Source organism: Struthio camelus, chromosome 1 (genome assembly GCF_040807025.1).
Source record: "Struthio camelus isolate bStrCam1 chromosome 1, bStrCam1.hap1, whole genome shotgun sequence".
Taxonomy (NCBI): Eukaryota; Metazoa; Chordata; class Aves; order Struthioniformes; family Struthionidae; genus Struthio; species Struthio camelus.
This window is the reverse complement of record NC_090942.1, coordinates 173432466-173454697: the sequence shown is the minus strand read 5'-3', so window position 1 is coordinate 173454697 and position 22232 is coordinate 173432466.

Here is a 22232-nt window from a genome sequence, read left to right as displayed (position 1 = left end):
ATAGCTGAAACCATTTGGGTTCTCAGCTATGCTTTCATTAACAATGTTTTAAGATTATTTAAAAAAAAAAAACATTTTTAAAAACAAAGCACCCTTCCAAAAGATAACAAGCAAATAGACAAAGATCATGTTTGCAATAGATAGATTGGAGAGAGAAAGAATCTACCTTTACCGTGACAAGTTAGAAATAGATTTCTGTAAAGGAAAAGTTAACTGTTAATACCATGTGGGGCCACAAGCAGAAGTTAAGATATAAAAATTTAATAAAATAGTGCTTGTACAAAATACGTGTTATGGCAAAAAAGAAAAGATTACTATCTTGAACATAAAACATACCTACCACTTTTCTTGCATATTTAGGTCAATACTGCATATCTGATGATGTTAATGAGATTGTAACCATGATCTAGTATTATCCCTTACGTGAGAAATACGTGTCATGCATAGCATACTTCCTTATTTAAAAAAAAAAAAAAAAAGAAAAAAAAAAAGAAGTTTCTTGGAAGATATATGATCTGTGTTGTCAGGAAGCCCCTGTAAGATTATCAGGTATGCCAAAGTGGAATCTTGTGGTTTGGTATTTCTTAGCTATTAAGACCTTACATTAAGCAGGACATCACATTCAGCAATACTGATTTATTTTCAGTGTAGATTGATAAGGAAGGTCTCCATACAAGACTATATTTCTCTTCTAAGTTTTACCAGGAGCAGTTATTTATTAAATATCATTGACAAAGATTCCCAATTAGAACCTTTGTTTTTCTTTTGTTCTGACACTATACCATTCAATGGCAGCTAACAAGAGACAGGTAAATCAGGCAGGTATTTAAGTAGCATAATACTGCCAAAAAATACTCTTCCAGTTACGAACATAAGAAAGATGACTAGAAGAGAAAGGAGGGTGGTAGCTGGTTCTTTTTTAGCATATCAATTCCCAGCTGTGTTTTTTTACCTGCCTATTTAGAGTCTGTTCTTTGCTCAAATTTACATCAATGGACTAACTCTGACAAATGCTGCTGCAGACCCTTCAAGCACAAACATGAATTTTATGAGCTTTTCACCATCAATACTGTCCTTTGTGACAACATGCCAAAGATCTTTATCAAAATAACTAACTCATAAGCTGATAACGCACAACAAAATTTTCTGCTCATTATATGAAGTTATTAAATAATCCCAGGCAGCTATCAATAATTAGTCAGCCAGTATTGCTTTTTTCAGTAGTAAATATCTACAGCTGAATTTCCTTAACAGCAAATAATTAAATATTCAGGAGTTCAGTACTAAGTAATTCCCTTAACAACGCATTGATACAATCAACATCTTTTCCAGTAAACCTTCTCTACCATATTCGAGCACGTAAGCAAAGTCTTTGGGATTGTTTGCCATTGATTATCTTTAAGTAAATTTACAGGAAAAAATAAAAAATAAGTGGACATGCACTATTCAACGTGGTACAGATCCACAAATTAACTCAGGACTACAGCAGGTGTTTGCATGAAGTCAACAGTGTTCTGGAACTTTGTACTCCTCAAGCAATGTGGTATGCCAAGAAATATTACCTGCAACACAGAATAACAACATATAAACCACAATGTGAGTATTTCAAGGATACTTGAAATTTTAAGTGAATGCTGGAAGAGGGCAATCAATTCCAAGACTGTCTCTTTAGTACATAGAAACCACAGGAAAAATTAAGTACTTCCATTTGCTGTAAATTCTCACTACCTAGCATTCTCTCCAAGCTGGGTGTCTTATCAGGCTCAGGATAGTACTGCATAGATGTTCGATGGTAGAGGAAATGATATCTGAGTGTTGGGCTATACTTGGACTGAGTGTAGAACATACACATATGTTGTTAGTAAATAAACATGACCCACAAGCTGCTCTCCAGATATGAGGGCAAAAGTCATGGCACAGCTGTAATCCACACGGCTTCTCCAAAACAGGGTGCCTTTGCCTGTAGCTCTTCTCTGAAATAGCTCTGGGCCATGCCATTCTCTGGACAGTGCTGAGGCTTTGACTATGAGCTAATTTGACATGGGCCTTAACCATTTGAAAGTGTTATTATTAAACCATGTGCATGATAGTAGGCAAATTCTTGAGTCCTTCCCTTGGTCTTGTGCAGTTTACTAGTTTGAATGTAACCTAAAAATTCAGCTACATAGTGTCCACAGCCAGGAAAGTATCACAAATACCAGAAAACTGAGTTATCCCATACATGACTGTAGAGGTTTGTTAACAGAAGTAATAAGATGGGTATGAAAGGAAAATGATTGAGACTGTACAGATGTGGAGGCATCAAAAAGAACAGCGGAAGAAGGGATATAAAATGGCATGTAATGATGGTTTTTCATTAATAGGTCATCAAGATCACAGCATGTCTACATACGGCTTTGCAGAACATCTCTGATCAGGAAAACAAGGGACAGCCTATACCCAGACTAAAACAAATGACATATTACAGAACGAAGCCATTAAGATGGTAGCAGTAACATTAAAAAAAAAAAAAAAAAAACAACCAAACAAAAAGTACTATAGCCAAAAGACACTCAGATAGGAGACAAAAAACAATGAGTAAATGCTAATGACTCTCTGAGGTGGGACAAGACAGAGACAAATGATCATAATCACTGTCAGCTCCTAAAGGCTACAAGAAACACCTATAAAAAACAGTGCGCAGCATCCAATTTTTAAAAGATCCCAAGAGCTCTGATAGTGAATAGGTATCTTGTATCTCTTAATCTTCATGTCATTGCAAATAATTCTGGCCAGACAGTTTCAATAAACAGATCTTGGTGCTTGCTTGGGTATAAGAATGCTCAGGTGAGTGAAATCAGTTTTATTTAAAAATAAAATCACCTCTCAAACTTAGGATATTGCAAGATTTATGCTACGCTGCTGCTACAATATTTAAACATGAATTGCTGCAAGATCATTCTCCATCTGAAATTAAGTTGTGGGAGAGTCTGAAATGCAAAAAGTTGGGAAGCTAGTTGAGAGTTATATACCCGAGTAAGTGCAGCATTTTAGTCAGAAAGATGCAAACAGTGAGCTCTGGCCCTTATTCACAGGCTTGCTTCCATTTTTCAGCTACTGCTATTATAAAATTTGTAAACTGTTCTTGGGAGTAAGAAGTTGGTATAAAGCCTTCCCTTTCTCACATGAGTTTTGCATTCGACAACCATCACAGCCATGTGTTCCCGTGTGTCCTCCCTGAGGCCTGACACACTCACTACATGTTCCTTTTGTCCACCCTAACACCGTCTCAAGAAGAAAGTTTCTCTCTCCTGTTGGGAAACAGCTACAGAACAAGAGAGAGAGGTATTCATATTTGAATCTACTACTTCCTCAGAACACTAAATATATCCCCTAGAAGAACGATAATGTCTTTATCTTTTTACAAAAAAAAGTCAGACAATCTCAGGCTTTTGGTATGCAAGATATGCCATGCAAATGCCTAACTAATAAGACCACTGGAGCTTGAGATAAAAAGACAATTATAGCCTTTATCCCAGTTGGAACTACGCATGAGGCAAGCAGGGAGCTTTTCTGTTCTTAAAAAAAAAAAAAAACAGAAAAAAAAGAAAAAAATCTTCTGAAGGGAAAAAGGCACTTAAATAATCACAAGTAAAAATATTAAAGAGAGGAAGAACTAGATTTTGGGTGTCTCAGTTTTGCTAAGAAGCTTACTAGGATTTTAGGTCCCTTCCCTAAAATTCTAACTCCATACTTAGGTCCTAACAATTCTCTCTTTTGATATGGACCTAATTTCTTGGGCTAACAAACACACAGACCACGTTGGAAAAACGTTCTTAATGTGTTTAACTACGGCAGGCGGGATGTTTCCAGATGTTGACTAATACCTTAAATTACATGAAAAAGCATTTTTTAAATTGATTGACTTTTTTTCAGCTGCCTATATAATTGCAGTCCTGTATGGTCATGCATGATGAAAAATAAGACTGTCTTCACAGAAACAGAGCTTAAGAGCAGAAGTGACATTAAAAGAAGAAAAATAGAACATCTGTGGAGACTGCATATTCATATTTGTTTCCATACCTTCCTCTTCCCTTTAAGTATATAGAATGATATGATAATGATATACAGATCTTTTAAATGCCTCTGCCTCAATGTTCCTCTCTGGCTGATTTCTGATAGTCATTTTAGCAGTTATAAGTGCTGTTCATATAACACTCAGAAGACAGAGGATTAAGTCTGATTTAAGGATTCGCAAAGTGTGACCTATGATTGACTCCTAACCCACAAAGTTTCCATATGCATCCTGAAAAAATCATTTCTGTTATTTTCAACAGATACTGACGGCTGGTCTCCAGCCCTTGGTAGCTCCTCCAGCTCTTCTTACATAGTGGCAAGAAGCTGCTGTGCGATCTATTCCCCCTCTCTATTGAATATTGCACTGTACTCATTACCCAAGTTTCAGGCTAGCGTGCCAGTCTCTAGGCAGCAGGATCTTCTCATGAAAAGGAATTTGACAACCCAGGATACATTCAGCTTCACATCTATGAAGAAAAGCTAAGGGATGTTTATAGATAAAGCAATAGCTTCAATAGAAGAAGATGGAAAACCAGTAAATCAATCTACCACTTTATAGATATAAATTTAAGGATTAAAAGTATTTAGTATTATTAATGCAGCATTAATATTATTATATTTAAACATATAGTGTATATATATATATATATAAGTTATGCTATGATCAAAACTTCAAAACCCTTTGAGCCAAAGAGTGCTTTCTTTGTATGGAGTGTTTGACTGTATTTCTATCAAGCTCTTACAGCTATTCTGCTTCAGCGGGACAATATCACAATGAAGAACATTTTGCCAATAGCAGGCAAGAGACAGCATCACGAAAAACTGGATGTTCTCCTATATATTTTTTCATATAAATAGTCCTTCCCCTACACTGAATTTGTCTGATTCTTGGTACTGAAATAAAATGTTTGTATTGTGATCTGGAGGTTTCCTATACCAAACCATCCCTGAGCTTGCAAAAACTAAAAATAATAAAAAAGATATTTGTGCATCTATCATAATTCCTGAGCCTAACTTAATCAGATGAGAAGAGAAGGGGCACGTGAGAAGAGAAAGGGCACAGAAAACTGAGGCTTTCTATAAATTGGTTCTTACCTTCTTACCTGGGCACCTTGCAAGAGTGTAACAAATAAGGAGAATACATATGGTCTCCTATGCAATCACTGCTTCTTTATACTTTATTTTTCTTCTTCAAACACTGTTTTCTCCCTTTAATTAAACTCCTAATTAAATAAAATAAGGACAAGAGTTAAATATGAAGAAATATCACTTTAAGCTAAAACTATTTAGGGTACTCTATACCTGAATAATACCCAAAGATATGAAGTTAGAACTTGCACTTTACTAATACTTCATGGCTGCGTTAAATATGATAAAAATTGGAAGAATATGCTGCATGAAATTATTTTGCAAATATTATGAGAATGGTGTTTCTTTTTCCCTTTGTGTTTTGTGAGGTATTTGTATTTTGTTATCTCTAATAATAGAGATTATTAGAGGTTTTCGTTGTGAAGGACAATGAACCATTTCAGAAACTTTGCACTTTCCTCTGCCATAAAACATCACCTCTAGTCTGAAGCAAGGCAGTTGTGTAGCAATACATGGCAACAGAGTACAAAATAATGATCTAAATTATGTGAAGTGTCAAAACTTATTTCAAAACTTGTAAAAAGAGAGCATTCATTTTTAGTGTTCAATCTCCTCTATTTTCTATGAGCTGAATCTAAGCTACTACACAGGCATAAACTTCCGCTGATTTCCCTAGAAGTTTCTCATACACAATACAGAAGGCAGGATTTTTTTTTTTTTAAACAAACTTTCTTCGTTAGCTTTCTTTTCTTCACCCAGGGCCAGTATTATCAATTTTATTAATTAAATTTATTTATTTATTTTATTAATTAAATTTATTATTTATAAAAATGAAGAAAACTTTTTGGAACTTCCTACAGTATAGAATACGGTTAACTGTTAGAATATGTATCCTTGACAGGAGGGAACTGGAAAACTGAGAGATGATTTTGGAATTAAAGATTACCAAGAACCATCCGGCAAACAAAGGATCTAACTTCCCAGTCTAAAGTTTTCCTTGTATAAATGTCTCAGGCTGTGTCATACCCAGTCTTTTCTGCTACGCTTTCCAGAAACAATAATCATCAAGGAACAGAAAATTTAAATTACTATCACAAAGACAAAACAAATAAAATCATATCCAAGGAGACTGTTTTATTCACAAGTTACACTCCCTGGCCTTAAAGCATCTAAGGAAAGAAAGTCTCAGTCATATACAGCATCCGTCCAAACTTTATATAAGTAGATCTTTTCAAATGTGCTTATTCCACTATACAGTTGGACAAATGTTTGCAATGTCTCTTTTGTATGTACAAATCTGAGAAAATAATTATTTGACTCCTTAAACTCCCATTGCATTGCTTAGAATTGGGTAAAAAGAAAGCTGAGATAAATTAGGAAAGCTGGAAATTCTGCTCAATGATCTTGCGTTCTTACATGCAGATGTAAGTAATTCAGCAGTACGGCAGTCACTCAGGGTCAAGGATCATATCCATAATATTTTAGCAGCATATTTCCACACGCCATCAGGAATCCAAATACAGGATAAGAAAGTTAAGCTAAAATCTACTCACATATCATGGGATAGGTATTAATAATGTTACTTTGTACTGATACCAAGTATCTGGAGAGGAATACTCAAGTGGTTTAAACCATACTGTTACTTTAATATTATAGCCTGATATCTCACCTGGGGTTATTTACAGAGATACGGTTCCTTTTTCTACTAAGACCTTTTCTCTATTATTTTCCCTCTTGGAGAATATTTGGACTAATAAGCTATAAATATATTTTCTGCTGAGGATGACCCAACCTCACTGATGACCTGCTTCACCTGCTTTGTGACCTGCAGCGCTATTGGAGACCTCCAGCAAGGTCAACATGCACCCTCCAGAATATGGCTGACTTTCATTTCCCAGAAATGGGCATCAAATTTGCACAAGCAGTTCACAAGTGATCTCCAAACTCTTCTGTGGATGGAGAGAAGTCAGGATGTAAAATATAACAGGTTTACAGCTTCTATTTCATTATAAATACAGATATTGAAGTCAATATGTTTACTTCTTTATATGTGGAGTTGGTTTGTTTTGTTTGTTTATTCCCCTTTTGGAACACCAGGACAAAGATGTCTGGGTAAAGACTTCCTCCCTCTCTCCTCGTTCTTACTTACCTGTACTGGCTTTCACTCAAAATTCTTGATTGTTAACTTCCATTTCTTACTTAAGGATAGAAAGCAAAAGGAGAATGCTTTCTTGACATCATTTGGAATTAAATACACCAAATTAAAATCACATCATGCCATTTAATTTGTCATGAGAAAAGCTAGTATCTCTCACTCTTGACTTTCTAATCAATTATGTCACCCCCATATTCAAAGCATAAACTGCATGTAGTGTAGGACACAAAGAGTTCAGTTTGTTTCCTGGATAAAGGAGAAAGTTCCTCAGTTTAAGTGCCTTGCCTACATGGAAAATTGAACTCTAATAACAGAGGCTGCTTTAGTCTCTCACATAAAGGTATTACAAGCTAAGAGGTAAGTGGAATTAAATTCAAATTCAGATTAATACCAAAGACCTGCTTCTGAACATTAACCAAGGAGGGTGACAAAAACTTCTGAAGTAAAAGATTTTTCTGTAAGAGATTTTTTTATTTCAAACAGGGTCTAATTTCAAGCACTCGTATAGCATGAGATACACAGCTTTCACAGGATAATCCTATTGGTCATTTCAGGTTTTACAATCTGGTAACATATTAGTATTCTGTACTGAAAGTAGTAATCTTGAAGCACATTTTTTGTAAACATGATTGTAATGATAGTAATACATATTAAAATACTTCCTTGCAAATACAGATTTATCAATTAAGAATAGATGAAAGCAGAATTAGACAGTTACTTTTGCACGCTGGTATATATTCTAACTCCTGTTTGCAAAAGTGAACCCTCAGCACCTAGAATATTTACACCAATGCAATAGATTTCATATGCCATGAAGCAAAATTGTGAGAATGGATGAATGTTAAGAGTATTAGGATAAAATGGAACATAATTTAACCTTAATAGTTTATTCTTAGAAAAAAAAAAAATCCTTTTTTTGGTACTGTTCTAGTGCTCAATAAATATATTCCATGCTATTTGGTCAATATTATATGTGGAGGCAACACAAGAAGGGATCATAATGGGTTATAATGATCTTCAACATTACAAAAATAAAGGCCAGAGAGTGAATACTGAAGCTCTGTCAATGTCCTGAAGTCCCAGCTCTCTCAAATTTCCTAGATTTATTGATATATTTAAAAAATAAAGCAAAAATAAAGATTATGGACAAACAAATAAGGCATTAAAAAGCTTTTGTGGACAGACTGTAATCAAAAGTATGTCTGTGTGGGGAGGGAACCTCTTCTTTTACTGAATTATCCAGGAGTGTTAACTACTTACTGCTAAATACTTACGGAGATTTTCCCAAAAGGGAACAGAATGATAGGTGCTTAAGAAGTAAACACAGTTTTCTTTGACCATGGGCAATGAGTTCAGTATTCGTCTTTAGGATAGATGACAGCAGAGTAACTTCTAAAAATGCCTAAGAGTAGAGCATGCAGTTCCTAGAAAAAGACAATAGTAAGAGATTGATACTTCTGCAGGCAAATTTTACTTACTGTCTATCTAGACAGTTTGTCCCAAACACTAAAAATACTGAAGTAAATCATGAATATTTCACAGAAAATAAAACACACTGAAAAATGAATTATTCTTTTATTATTTAACAAAGAACTACTTTTTTCCATCAAGAAATGGAAGAACGTAACAGGACAGAACTAGTTCAGTATTCTTATCTGTTTCTATATTTAAATTGTGGTTACCTTTTTCTCACTGCCTACAGGAATAGTAATGCTAGAAGTCTGTAAACTGTCCCTATAGGGAATTTTCAAGAATAGGGCCCTCAGATATTTTTTTACACACTTTATTTTTATCATAACCTCGTTTTCTAGTATGGTACTCTGTATCTGGTCAAGACATTATGACATAATGCATATTTTTACAAGCTCCCGTAAAACCACACTAGAGCATCCTATCTTGTTGCAATTACTTTGTTATTATTTCAGCTATCTTTGTACTTCATTCACAAACAGAAACAACCTAGTAAGCAACGCTTACCATTTTAAAAAGCAAGAGAGAAAAAATTGAATAAAATTTTGGGATTTTATTTTTTCCTCTCTGCTTAAGACATTGCCATAACCTCTTCTGGGCAAAAGGCTAGCCACCAGCACTGACATGCCAACAAATCTTTCACCTATGCCAAGGTAACCCCTATAGCTACATTTATAGGACATAGTTTTCCTGCTTGTTTTCTGAGAAAAAAAAATAAAAAAAAAAAGGAGAAGCAAAAAAAAGAAATAAAGAAAAAAAAACCCACAACATCTAAACTAGCTTTTTTTTTTTTTTTTTAACTTGCTCCTGGACTACTTCAGCTAAAGAAGAGTCCAGAAGGTGTGATAATTATTTTATGAGCCCATCAATTGCACTTTACCAAGCAAAACATATCCAAGACCCTTCAGAAGCAGCTGATCTAAGTTGCTGTCATTTCTTCCTGGTGCTGCTGAGGTGGGATAACTGCTGATGCTGTTACGAAAACAGCTGCACAAACCATTCAGCCAGCTGAAGCTGGCTGGCAGCAAGCTGCTGAATACAAGCTGCTACTTATTTGCAACAGCCGGCATCCTACCAGGGAGCGCCGCGATATTTCTTGCTGTAGTGGTTTGAAAGTGGTGCCAGGCAGGAATTTCTGAGGGTTTGATTGAAGGTCCTGTTTCCAGCTGGTATTCTGTTATGTCCCCCAGCTGACGTAAGACCAAAAGAGCAGCTCAGGCGTTTGGGAATTGATCCCACAGTGATGAGTGTAAAATGAAGAAGTTCCTGTTGTGCGTGACTGGTGGTAAAGACAGAGCTGTGAGTAACACGCAGCAGTTAACGCATTTTTGAATTGGGTGCTCTGTGCAGATAAACACCAACTCTTGCAAGAGTCAGCACGAATCACAGAGAGTTGTTTTGTTTTACAGACGCTTCCAGACTGGAAATGTGCCCTCATAGTTCACTGGTTTGGCTTGCATGATGGTATAATCCCTGAAATATTAACATGTGCCATTCACATAATCAGTAAAATAAAGAATGCTCTCTCATACATAGGCAGGGCTAAAGAGAAAAGTTCTCCCTGAAGCAGGGACGTTTATTTCATAAACAAATACATTTATTTCATAAGAGAAATATTTGATTTTATAAGATGTAAGATGTTTACTGTCTGTGCTCTAAAATACCTCCTTACCTCCAGGACTCAGACATTTGATCAAATTACTTAGCAATTTAACAAGTTTGCATGCTTTAAATGAGCCTCTGTGCTTTGCATGTTGATAGCCCGTGGCAAATGTGAGACAACTCAATTTAGCATTGATCTCCTTTGCTGTGGATTAAACCAAATTTCATTCACCTCCTACTTGTTGTGAGACAGATAGACACTTGTAAATGACTGCTGAAACTTACCTGAAGTATAAAAACATGACTGCGCAGCTGATCCCAAAGTCATTCTTCTAGATACACATGTAAAGAATTTCCCTTTACCCACAGGTTAGATGATAGATGTTCTGAAGGGGAGTTTGATAAATGGAAAGTTAAATAAGCTTCTCCCTCACTTCTTGGTTGTTTCCTTCTATCCTCCAGAATCATTATAGCCAGCAGACAAATTCAAAACTTAGTTTTTCTGGTTCTCTTCCCATTTCAAAATTTGGCTTTGAATATGATGTTTTAATTTAGAACAGTGCCCTTCCTTGCCCAAAATCACACAAAACAGAAAGCCTGTGGTGTTTTGAAAATGCTGATGCGTACTATTTCCAGAATAAAATATACTTGGTGTGTCTTGCAATGGCTGAGTAAATATGAAGTGATTTATATCAGGTTTAGTACTGCTGTTCACTGAGGCAGAGCAGGAAAATTCATAATTATCTCAATTTCACACAGTGGCTGAGAGATTTTCAAGCCTCAGAACCTATAGGAAAGCCTGATCAGACTGATTTCTCTAGATAGAGAGACCTCAGGGGTTTCAATCTCCTGAATCAACTAGCTGTCTAACTTTTGAATTTGTTGATCTCTTCTGAAACTGGGATCATAGTTCCCTAGCCCTGCTGAAACTTTGAGTTTTGAGGATCTTCAAGTATTTCGTACTAGAGATACCAGGTATATTATGACATCTGTATACTGGGTGTCTGGGAAGCCAGAGAGGCTGACAGGGACAAAATACATTTCCATCACAGCATTGTCTGTATTACATCAATAGCAAGATATCTCAAGAAATGTTTGCTTTCAACAGATTGACGTTTGTTGGCAAAAACATTTAATTAAAATTTGAGCAGCAATTTTGGTGTAATTGCTTCCAGACGTGGAACATTTTTAGGTGGCAAGTAAAGAGTACTGTGAGATAGTATTTATAACTGTGATGAGTCTTTATTAAAAGAAATAGGAAAATCAAGACCACAGGAATATTCAGTAAAGGAGAGGGGTATTAGATTCTTATTAGATATCAGATTTCTTCTCAAACTGCTTGCCACCGAATTTTAACAGCTAGATTTAACCTGAGTGCTCCAGATGTTGTTAAATTTCAGCTTTTATGGAGACAGTTACCCTTTCAAAATATATTTCAAATATCTGGAAGTTAGTATACCGATATATGACGATCTAGCGTCTACTTGGTCTCTTCTTCTGCTTTGTTAATTTTCTGTATTTTGTTATGGTCAAAGGAGAATAAGTATTGCCTTCACTGTCTTCTGAATTCAGACCAAATTCAGGACAATTATTATGAGTTCACTTTTTTTATCTCCTTTTCTTTAAAGATAAGATTGTCAAGAAATGAAGCAACATAAAATTTTTATTTATGTCGTCCTATTTCACTGGTAGGGAGCAAAAATATCTTAAAGAGCACAAAGTGGTTTTTTTTAGAATTACTTGGAAATCTGTGCATGAAACTATTCAGACGACCAGAAACCGATCCAGCATATTGCCTTTGGGACCCATTTTCAAAGGCCAGAAAAGCCAGCTGCTACATTATAGTTACGAGGCTACTGCAGAACGGAACCAGAAACTTACTGGAACATTTTAAAATTATTTTTAACTGCATCCATTTCCACTTCAAAACTTACAAACTCCCAAGGGGGCATAGCAGGGCTAATGGAGGGAGATTAAGTTTCGAAAAGGAAGGAGAAATTTGTTTACCTTGAATCTCTCTATTTATAAAGATGTTTTTTTTTTTTTTTTTTTCCCCTCTAGGGAAATGGGTGTGATCTTTACACAGAATCACAGAATCACAGAATCGTTTAGGTTGGAAGGGACCTCTGGAGATCATCTCGTCCAACCTCCCTGCTCAGCCAGGGACCTCTAGAGCATATTGCCCAGGATCACATCCAGACGGGTTTTGAATATCTCCAGCGAAGGAGACTCCACCACCCCTCTGGGCAACCTGTTCCAATGCTCTGTCACCCTCACAGTGAAGAAGTTTTTTCTCAGGTTCAGATGGAACTTCCTGTGGTTCAGTTTCTGCCCATTGCCTCTTGTCCTGTTGCTGGGCACCACAGAGAAGAGGCTGGCCTCATCCTCTTGACACTCCCCCTTCAGATACTTGTACACGTTGATGAGATCCCCTCTCAATCTTCTCTTCTCCAGGCTGAACAGGCCCAGCTCTTGCAGTCTTTCTTCATAGGAGAGATGCTCCAGCCCTCTAATCATCTTGGTAGCCCTCCGCTGGACTCTCTCCAGGAGTGCCATGTAGTGAAACAATTCTGAAGTAGTGAAACAATTCTGAAAAGCTCCCAGTAAGCAAGATTCGGCTTTTGGAAGACTAGGAGATGAAGTGGCAGCTAAGGATACTAGAAATAAGATATAACAAAATGTGATTACCACTTGGAGCACCTTTAGTGGAACTATGTTCATAGAACTATGGAAGATGACATTTACCACATTCCACAAACAGTCTGAATTTCTTTCTTTCTTTCTTTCTTTCTTTCTTTCATTTTTACTTTCAAGTGTTTGCAACTTTCAAGTCTGCAAAATGAATAACATTTTGTTTTTTTGCATAAAATATTAAACCTTGCTCTGGATGTCTCAGAGGAAGGTGAAAAAAACTCTTACTGCATAATAGATTATGTCAAGCACTCTATCAAGGCTTGAGGCCATTATTTAGACCAAATGTTATAGTAAGGTTAATAAAAGAAGTACAAAACTGACAAAAGAAAAGAAGTACAAAACTGTAAAAAAAGAAGTACAAAAAAGAAGTACAAAACTGACAAAAAGCAGAGGCTTTTGAATATTAATTTATAATTGCTACCAAGTTATTTCTGAAATATTCTGCTGTAGCATTTATTTTCTCTTTATCACTATAAACTCAGTGCAAGAATGCTAAGAACAAATGAGCATGTATATTTTTGAAAGATATGGAACTACTAACGAGAATACTGAGAAAATAACATAGGGTGAAGATGAGCCTTTACTACTATCATTATTATTGTTATTGTTATTATTATTGTTATTTTCTCACTGGATGTGCTTGGATTTCCAAGTGAAATTTCCTTAAAAGTAGATATTTAGTTTTAAGAGCCGCCTTTGTGATCATTTCACCTTCTTGACTTTATCTGTAGCTATTCAGTTTCATTGGAGTAATTTCACTTTGCATATGAATTCTTTGTAAACAACTTTCTTCCTGGAACATCTGCAGAAAGCCACTAAATGCAAGCATTTCAATTTCCCTTTCTTTTAATTCTTTGCTTTTGCACTTACAGTAGTGTGACTCTGGACAGAATCTATTAAGGACACCTTTGGAAAAAAACAAGTTAGAGAGCCACTGAGCTTAGTCATTTATGCTGAAGTATTTGAAGTAAAAGTCGAAAAATCTCTTCAAAAATATCTGTCAGTCTCTCACTTGTGTCTTCTTTGTTCTCAGGTACAAAACCCTTTGATAGTTCTCAGTGTTTCTTCAAAAAGATAAAAATTATTTGCTAAATTGTCTCCTGGAAACTTAAGGCCAAACACTTCAGATCTATTCTTTTTCATTGGGGGCAGGCGGAGAAAAGCTTGGCAGCACTTAAAAAATTTCACATAAATGAAACAGAAGATTCCAAAGAATGTATTTGATATCTTACCATCTGGGTAACCTGTAATAGGACAGTGAGCATCAAAAACACTATCATCTGCTTTGTTTTTCTTTTAAAATAGATTATCTCCAAAATTAGATTACAGGTGCTATGACAGGTATCCAGACTCCTGTTGCTAAAGAACATAGTTATTGCAACTCTGAATGGTTACTGGGAACTGTTGTGTAGCAAACACACTACATTCCGCTATCAGAACTTATATAGGAAGTATGATTTTCAGTTTCCAAAACAAAATTGTGTTTGTTCAAGGTTCACCTGAACTAGAAACCTGCACAAAGAGGCCTCAATAAGTTGCTTTGGAAATGTCCACATAGGACCCTATACAGGTTTTGAAATCCCTTGATGGTAAAGAACAGAAAATAAAAGATAGTATTTAAAAATAAAAGAATTAGTAGAGTTTGACAGCTTCCTAAATTCAAAGTTAATTAAGAAAAAGAAGCTTTTTCTCATTAATTTTGGTTCTCTTTTGCTTTCCCAGTTCCACTATAATTAAGATAATTTCCATAGCTATCTCTCTGACCTCTAGACATTGTTAACTCTGAATTTCAAATATATATACATAGTACTAATATACCAGCTTTAATAAGTCAGAATTTAAAAAAATCTTATTTTTAATAACTTTCTGTCTCCGCATATACTTATATTTACTGTCTTATACTATCTACCTCATCACCAATATTGTACAAAATGTTTACAGACTTATTTATTAGAAACTTTGAGACCTCACATCCACTGTAAAGTATAATTGAAATTGGAAACTGCAATGCAAAATTCACAAAAATATAGGATGTAAGGAAGAAAAGAAAATGGCAGGGTCAGAGTAAGCCTAGGAAACGAGATTTAAATTGTTGTAGTTTGGTCAGGGTTTTTACCTGACTTTAGCTCTTATAACTTGCCCTACTTTATGTACCATATATTATATCACACCACTAGCAAGCTATTCTTATTTGAAGTACAGTAAATAGAATGCAGAAGCATCATGCCATGAAGTGCTAGGTTGGCTTAGTGCCAATTCAATCTGCCTGTGTTAAAATCAACTTCATTATTATGTGCATTTTTTCATTCAAAAATCTCAATTAAAGTTGATTGAAAACTTGAAAAATTGCACAGTAAATCTATAATTAGGAGACTTTTGACCAGTTTTAGTCTCAGATGGCTTTATAGACAGCAGATCTGAGTTCTGAACTTACTTTTATCAGTAAGTATGGAGATATGTGAGTAGTCCAGATGAAATCAACAGGAGTCCTAAGAGAGTGCTTGCTTACCTGCAGGCTTCAGAATCCACTTCCTGAGCCCACAGCTTCGTGCCATGCTGACTTGGTTTTGATCAAAGAAATTCTTCATCTATCTACAGCTGATTTCTTGTTCTCCTTTTGTGTCCCCATTCTGTACATTCTCAGCTATGTTAATGAAAATATTTGCAAAGCAATGCTTTAAAACCAGATCACGAAGCATTAGATTTCTCTCTGCAACTAAACCATTCACCACCTAGCAGTTGCTGAGTCGCTTTCAGTTTCCCTTCCCTCCTGGCTTGATCCTGGCCTCCTGCTCCCTGTCCTGTGGCAGTGTCGGCACTTTGAGGCTAAACTGGCAAAGACCCAGAAAATACACTGTCTGCCTCTTTAGGTCGCGGGCTCAGATGGTCAACGGCAAAGGCAGGAGGGGGACTGGGGGAGACCCTGTGAAGATCCTTCCTGTAGCATCCATTAGATCAGCATAGTTGTAATACCTAAATGCACCGCAAGAGGAAATGAGCTGAAAATAACCCTCTAAAAACAGGGTTATTCTTAGACTGGCCCTTTTCAGAAATCAAATCTGTATTACAGTCCTGCAAAGAGTACAGCTAAGAAAATGATGAGGACAATGTGAGGATGGAAACAAACAGCAGTAGCAGGGATAAAGGGGGTGAGCGGAGCCAGGAACCTCTTTGAGTGCAGTGATGGAAGTCATTAAACCTTACGAAATTACAACATTGGTCACTAAAATGTTAAGCTTGTCATTTATTTTGACTCCATCTGACCAAAAAAAAAAAAAAAAAAAGAGGGAGAGAGAACCAGGAGAACCAGACTTGGATCCCCTTTGAGGCTGCAGATTTTAAACACGTGATCATCTTTTGTGATCCTACATGTTACGACCCTTCTTTGGGTCACTTTTTTCAGGCACCTATAGCTTGCACAGAGACTCTTCAAGAGTAATATGTACAACCTAATAAATCAATTATTTATTGGTCAACACAATATGAGTTAACATAACAATATCATTTAACAAACCACTAGGATTTAGCAAGCTGCTAAACGTTCGTGTACTGACGACCCCCAGGACGATCCTAGAAGGCTTATTGCTGACGAGGCAGACATCATGCAGGAGGAGAGGAGAAGGGTTGGCAGGTTGGCCTCTGCTGCTCCCTGCAGTAGATCATCTTGCTAAATCACTAATCCCTTGAATCTGTTGACACTGACAACACCAACATAACTAAGCTATGGCTGTCTTGACTAACAACGGGTTGATGACTCCCTGCTTTTCCTTTCAGGATTTTATACCTTCCCACATGGCTATTTTTTCCTCTTGAATCCTTAACCTACTAATGTTTCCCCATTTACAGAGGCAGTTATGGAAAGAAAGGGTTATATACATAACATAACTTTAAATAGGGGAATGGCCCCCAAAGAACCACTTGAACGTCTTTAAATATAATATTATGGCTGAAAAAATATGCCTGAATTTCATTTGTTATCTTACCCAACAGCTGACTAGTACTCGTCCTGCACAAAAAATCTTGCAAAGAAAATCATAAAATATAATATCTGTCTTATAGATATTTTTATCCTAGAAGATAAGGCATCTGTTAACTTCAGCATCAGTGAGGTAGCACAGCGCAATTACTCTAATTTTATATGTCTAAATAATATAAGACTAACATGAACAATTACTGTGTTAATGGCTTCTGTATCTTGTATATGTGATTTAGAGAAAGAAACAAAACAAAACCAAACCCAAAACATTTAGAGCTTTCCTCCGATTAACTGCTAAAGAAATACTCCTGAAAAGCAGGAGCATGCATTAGGTCAAGATATTTAATAAAAAAGAAAAGAAAGTTAGTACTGTCAGAAAACTATTATCGTAATTATTTATGCAGTTTTTACAATAATATTATTGCTTGCCTGGCAAGACCAGCTTTGGAACATTTTGTCAAAATGATTGGAAAAGGATTGTGATAAAGTTTAAGCTTTTGTGCATAAAATTACTCTTCACAATGACAACATTCTTTTTATTTTCTTATCTAGCTTTTCTAGGGTAGCTTAGCCGAATTAATATTTTAAGACTACAGAATGACTGCCTATCGAGGGTATTACAAATTCTATACTTTTGAATAGTTTATCAGTCTCAGATAATTTGAGGTTCTGGTGTTTGCATTAGAAAGGTTAGAAAGAATTGATGCATAATCTAGTTGCTCAAAATATGTAAATTGGCTTCTATGGCTCAATGCCATATAATTTACTTGACCTTGAAATAAGGAACTTGGAATTAGGCTATATCCCTTTTACAAAATTCTACCTGGGGATAAAGTGCAGAGTTGAACACCCACTGGATATACCAGGAATATTGTTTCTAAGGATAACTCTATACAACAAAAAGGTGAGATTATAGCATGGACTGGTATAAAGTTGTTATTGTAAAGTAGGTCTGCAAATATGGATGAAAACCAAAGCAGGTACCCAGGCTTCCTGATAGCTTTTTATTCTAGCTTCTAGCCTCTGAGGAAGCCTGCATTTGCACATGTTTATGGAGTAGCATTTCATCATTTTCTGGGAGTAATTTAATGACCATATCTGTAACATTGCAACAGAAAGAATATCAATAACTGCACCAGGATCTACATGGATTTTGTGGTTGAAAAGTGAGCAGAGGGTGGAGGAAATGTCATTTACAATGTGTCAAGTCACACTGAATGAAAGTAGCTGTCTAGAATTTGGCTGTAATAATACTGATCTTCATTTCATTCTTAATGAGACGCTAAAGGTTTTTCGTTTGATTTTAGTTTCACCCTCCTCCAACTGTTTCTGTGATTTCAAACCAGCTGATACCTTCAGCCCTCTGTTACTGCTTTCAAATTTATCTTGAGCTGCTCTCACCCTGCATTGATTACTGCTGAGCTGCAGGAGACCTTCTATCAGCTTACCTTTCCTGAAACATTGCCACAGGAGGTAAACAGTTCAGAGTGGGATTGCAGCACCACTTCACTATGTTCCTTAATCAGATTCTCATTAAAGATCTATATATATATATTTTTTTTTCATCCCAACCATCTATTCCATAAATTTCTATCTCCACCATCACAGTAACGATAGCAACCGTAATATCTGTTACAGACTGTTTAAGGTTGACATTAGGAACTTGTGCCAGCATCTACAGTCTTTAGGCCTAACTACAGATTAACTACTTGGGAAAGGCAATTGCTTTCAAAGTAGATTTTGTTTAATGATAAATGTCAGTGAATTAACATAGTTATTTTATTTAATATGAGAACTAGTGACTCCAACAGTGTGAAGTTAAACAAGAAGTGAAGGGAGTCTGTAATTAAAAATGTTTTTAGGATCAATATCCTGTGAGTAAATGTTGCACTAATGATTAAAAAATTATTAGGTGCTGGTCTGCACTAACGCCAAAATAGATCTGATGTTGATCCTACTCCTTTAACTACTTTTATTAGTGGTATTCCAATTTAAAATACAAAGGCAACCTAGGACCTAGGGGTGATTCTTCATGATTCTTCATTCCTGGTAACTTAGTGCTGTTAGCAGAATGAGCTGTGCAACATCTACCATCATTGCATGCTGCTCAATGGTTATGGTGTTCTTCTGGTTAACAGGGGCCAGCGTAGGTGAGTGACCTAACAGGAAGACTGATACGTAAAACATGGACACCACATGCATCATAACCTCCTGTTTTCTGATGAGCAAAGGCAGGACCAGCCTTTAGACCTACATATTAAACTTGTAGCTAGATATTGATTTTAAGTACCTGAAGACTAGATTCCTTTCTAGGATTTTGGCTCATAAATCCTCAGTTTAATGTAGATCTGACCTGATTATGATTTTCTCTGATTTTATTTCCTTTGTATGCTTCCCACAGTTCCCATCTTCCTCCTAGTTCTGTATAGATTAATATGGACTATATTAAGCATTCCAATATGTGGAAAGGAATTGTTTTAGAGAGATATAATGAATAAATACAAGTTACTAATTTTCTAAACCAAAATATCTTTCTTTTAATGTCTAAAGGTCTTTTTTTAAGGTTCCTTAGAGTGACTTATGGGGAAATTGCATATGACTATAGAAACATACAGGGAAAAAAAGGGAGCCTTTGAATCTTTCTCTAATGGGAAAAATGACTTGGTAATAGATATGATCTTTTACATTAACTTTATTAGAGTATTTATGGCTGTCAATGTTAGTAAAATGATAGTAAATATTGGGTAATTCTTACATGTTATTATTCATATAATATTGCTTCTTGAATTTACCAATGAATTTGCTGTTATCTGTTTTAAAAGAGCAAACAGAAACCTTTGAAAATGTCAGCGGTGCATTCTTTTCTTTCACGCTTCCTTAAGCATAATCTTTCTTTAGAAATGTATGCTCCTTTAACATAGAGACTGAAATTATTAGCTTACTTTAAATAATCAAATTGTTATAGCTAATAATCAAAGACCTAGACACTTGATGTAGCTGTTGATTTAATAGTAACGTCAGCTGTGTTTATGGTGTTATCTAAATGTTAATCAGGTTGGAGAACCCAAACTATCGTGTACTTACTTTTTTACACTTTAGAGAGTAAATTCAAAGAGTAGATTCAAAAGATGGTGTGGAACTGGGGAAAAGTAGAACTATTCTAAAGTTTTAGTTAAAAAAAAAAGTGTTTCAAATGAAGATATTTAGATTTTTTTTTTTTAAAAAGCAAATGAACAAAATGATTATGATAGCAGTAAGGGAATAAAGGGTAGAGAAATCATTTTTACGTGTCCACGTATCAGTTAATTGATTCATTGGAAATTGAAATAGAAAGGATGAAAATCTTTATTTAAATTTCAAAAATTACATTTTATGTTGATTTTGTCATATATTTTCAATAAATGGGAGAGAAAAATTTAGAGCTAAAAGTGTCTTTGACATTTTCATATGTCACCAAAGCTACCCTGAATCAGCATTTGTTTGGAAAAACAATCCGTCAAATATTAGCTAGAAATATACATTTGTCCAGGCTTACTAGACAGAAAGAACTGAAAAGTTAACATACCAGCAGTAGCTGCTTTGATGCGGGTGTAGTTGGTTGATTATGCTGAAGAAGAATAAGTCTTTGATGTGGCAGAACAAAAAGATGCATCGTTGGATAGTGCCTGAGCAACTTTCGGGAGATGAGTAACGTGACATCTGCTGTTGGCAAAGAAGGCTTTGGTGTGCAAGTCTCTTGTTCCTTTCAATTCCACATTGAATGCAAATTAAAAAGTGAAGTTAAATCCTTACTGGTGTCTCTACCAAAACACTAAATAAACTCTAGCAGTTAAATGCCTTATAGAAATGATTGTCAAAATCAGCTATTGATTTTATTTCTGAGTGTTGTTTAATTTTGACTCTGGGAGTCTTCTAATCAAAGTAACAGTGGGATAAAATACAAAAACAAAGAAACAAACTATAGGGTTTTTTTTGTTTTTTTTTTAATTACATGTCTAAAAGGAAATATAAACACAGAAGAGTCATAGATCATTGGCTTGCTTTCTTAGAAACCGGGGGACAGGACCAGATCATACTGTAAGAAGAATCAGGTTACTTCATGGCCACAGATAAAGACTGGAATGAAATTAAATATTTTAAAACTCTAGCTCATGAACCAAGGTTCAGATTAGGAAGAGGTAGGAATCCAGTTGGCATGTAGGTTCCGGTAGGCCTTCAGGAATTCCAATTTTATAAACTAAAATAATAACTAAACTTAAACTAAAACAAGAATTCTAAAAGTGAATTAGAGGTGATAAAAGAAGAGCTGCATATTGCTGTCCATTGTTTAGAGGGTGACTATGAATTGTTAGGAGGATTCACATTATACATTAAAACCTTAAAGAAAAAAAAACCCAAACCAAACCCAAGAACAATTTTTTGGGTATATATCCTGCACCATTTTTATTATGTTGATTATTGCTATAATAATTTATATTCCAGCTTGGAAAAGTTTGGATTAAATGAAAAACTAAACCATGATAATCAAGTAAAGAAAAATTTTCAATAAGACAGGAGATAGGGCTCTGGCAGATATCAAAAGATTTTTTTTTTTTTTTTACCTGAAGATGCTCTCTTCTTCTACCAAACTGTCTGACAAATCTAAGTTTAACATAGCCTCTTGAATGGCAAAAGCAACTGGGAGTTCAAATTTTTAAGTAATGTCTCAGTGGATATGCCACTTCCCCCACATTGCAAGACTTACTACCTGTTCAAAGAATGTGAAAAGGGGAAAAGAGTAGAGGTTTCCATAGTAACCTTTACTAGTTCAAAGTAAAATTGCATAAAATGAAATCATTATCACTCACCACCTAAGGAAGACAGCTCAGCTGATGAAGACACCAAGTTGTAAATGACTACTGGTGAGTAACAGGGTTTTGGTCTGCCTTTAGTATTACTATGCCTTTGTGGGGGGTGGGGGGAGTCTGCTGTTCTATTGTGTTTAACTATTCTGAAAACTGATTTTTAATTCAGAAATAGTGTAAGTACCTCTTGTGACTTAGTGTTAGACAGACTACGTGTTGGTATCCATGGTAACCCAGGAGATCTTAAAGATCACACTATTCATTTATCGGGAATATGAGCAGTTTGTTTGTCTCCTGGTAGACTACAAAATATCCTGCTACTCTATGGCTGGGAAATAAGCTCAAA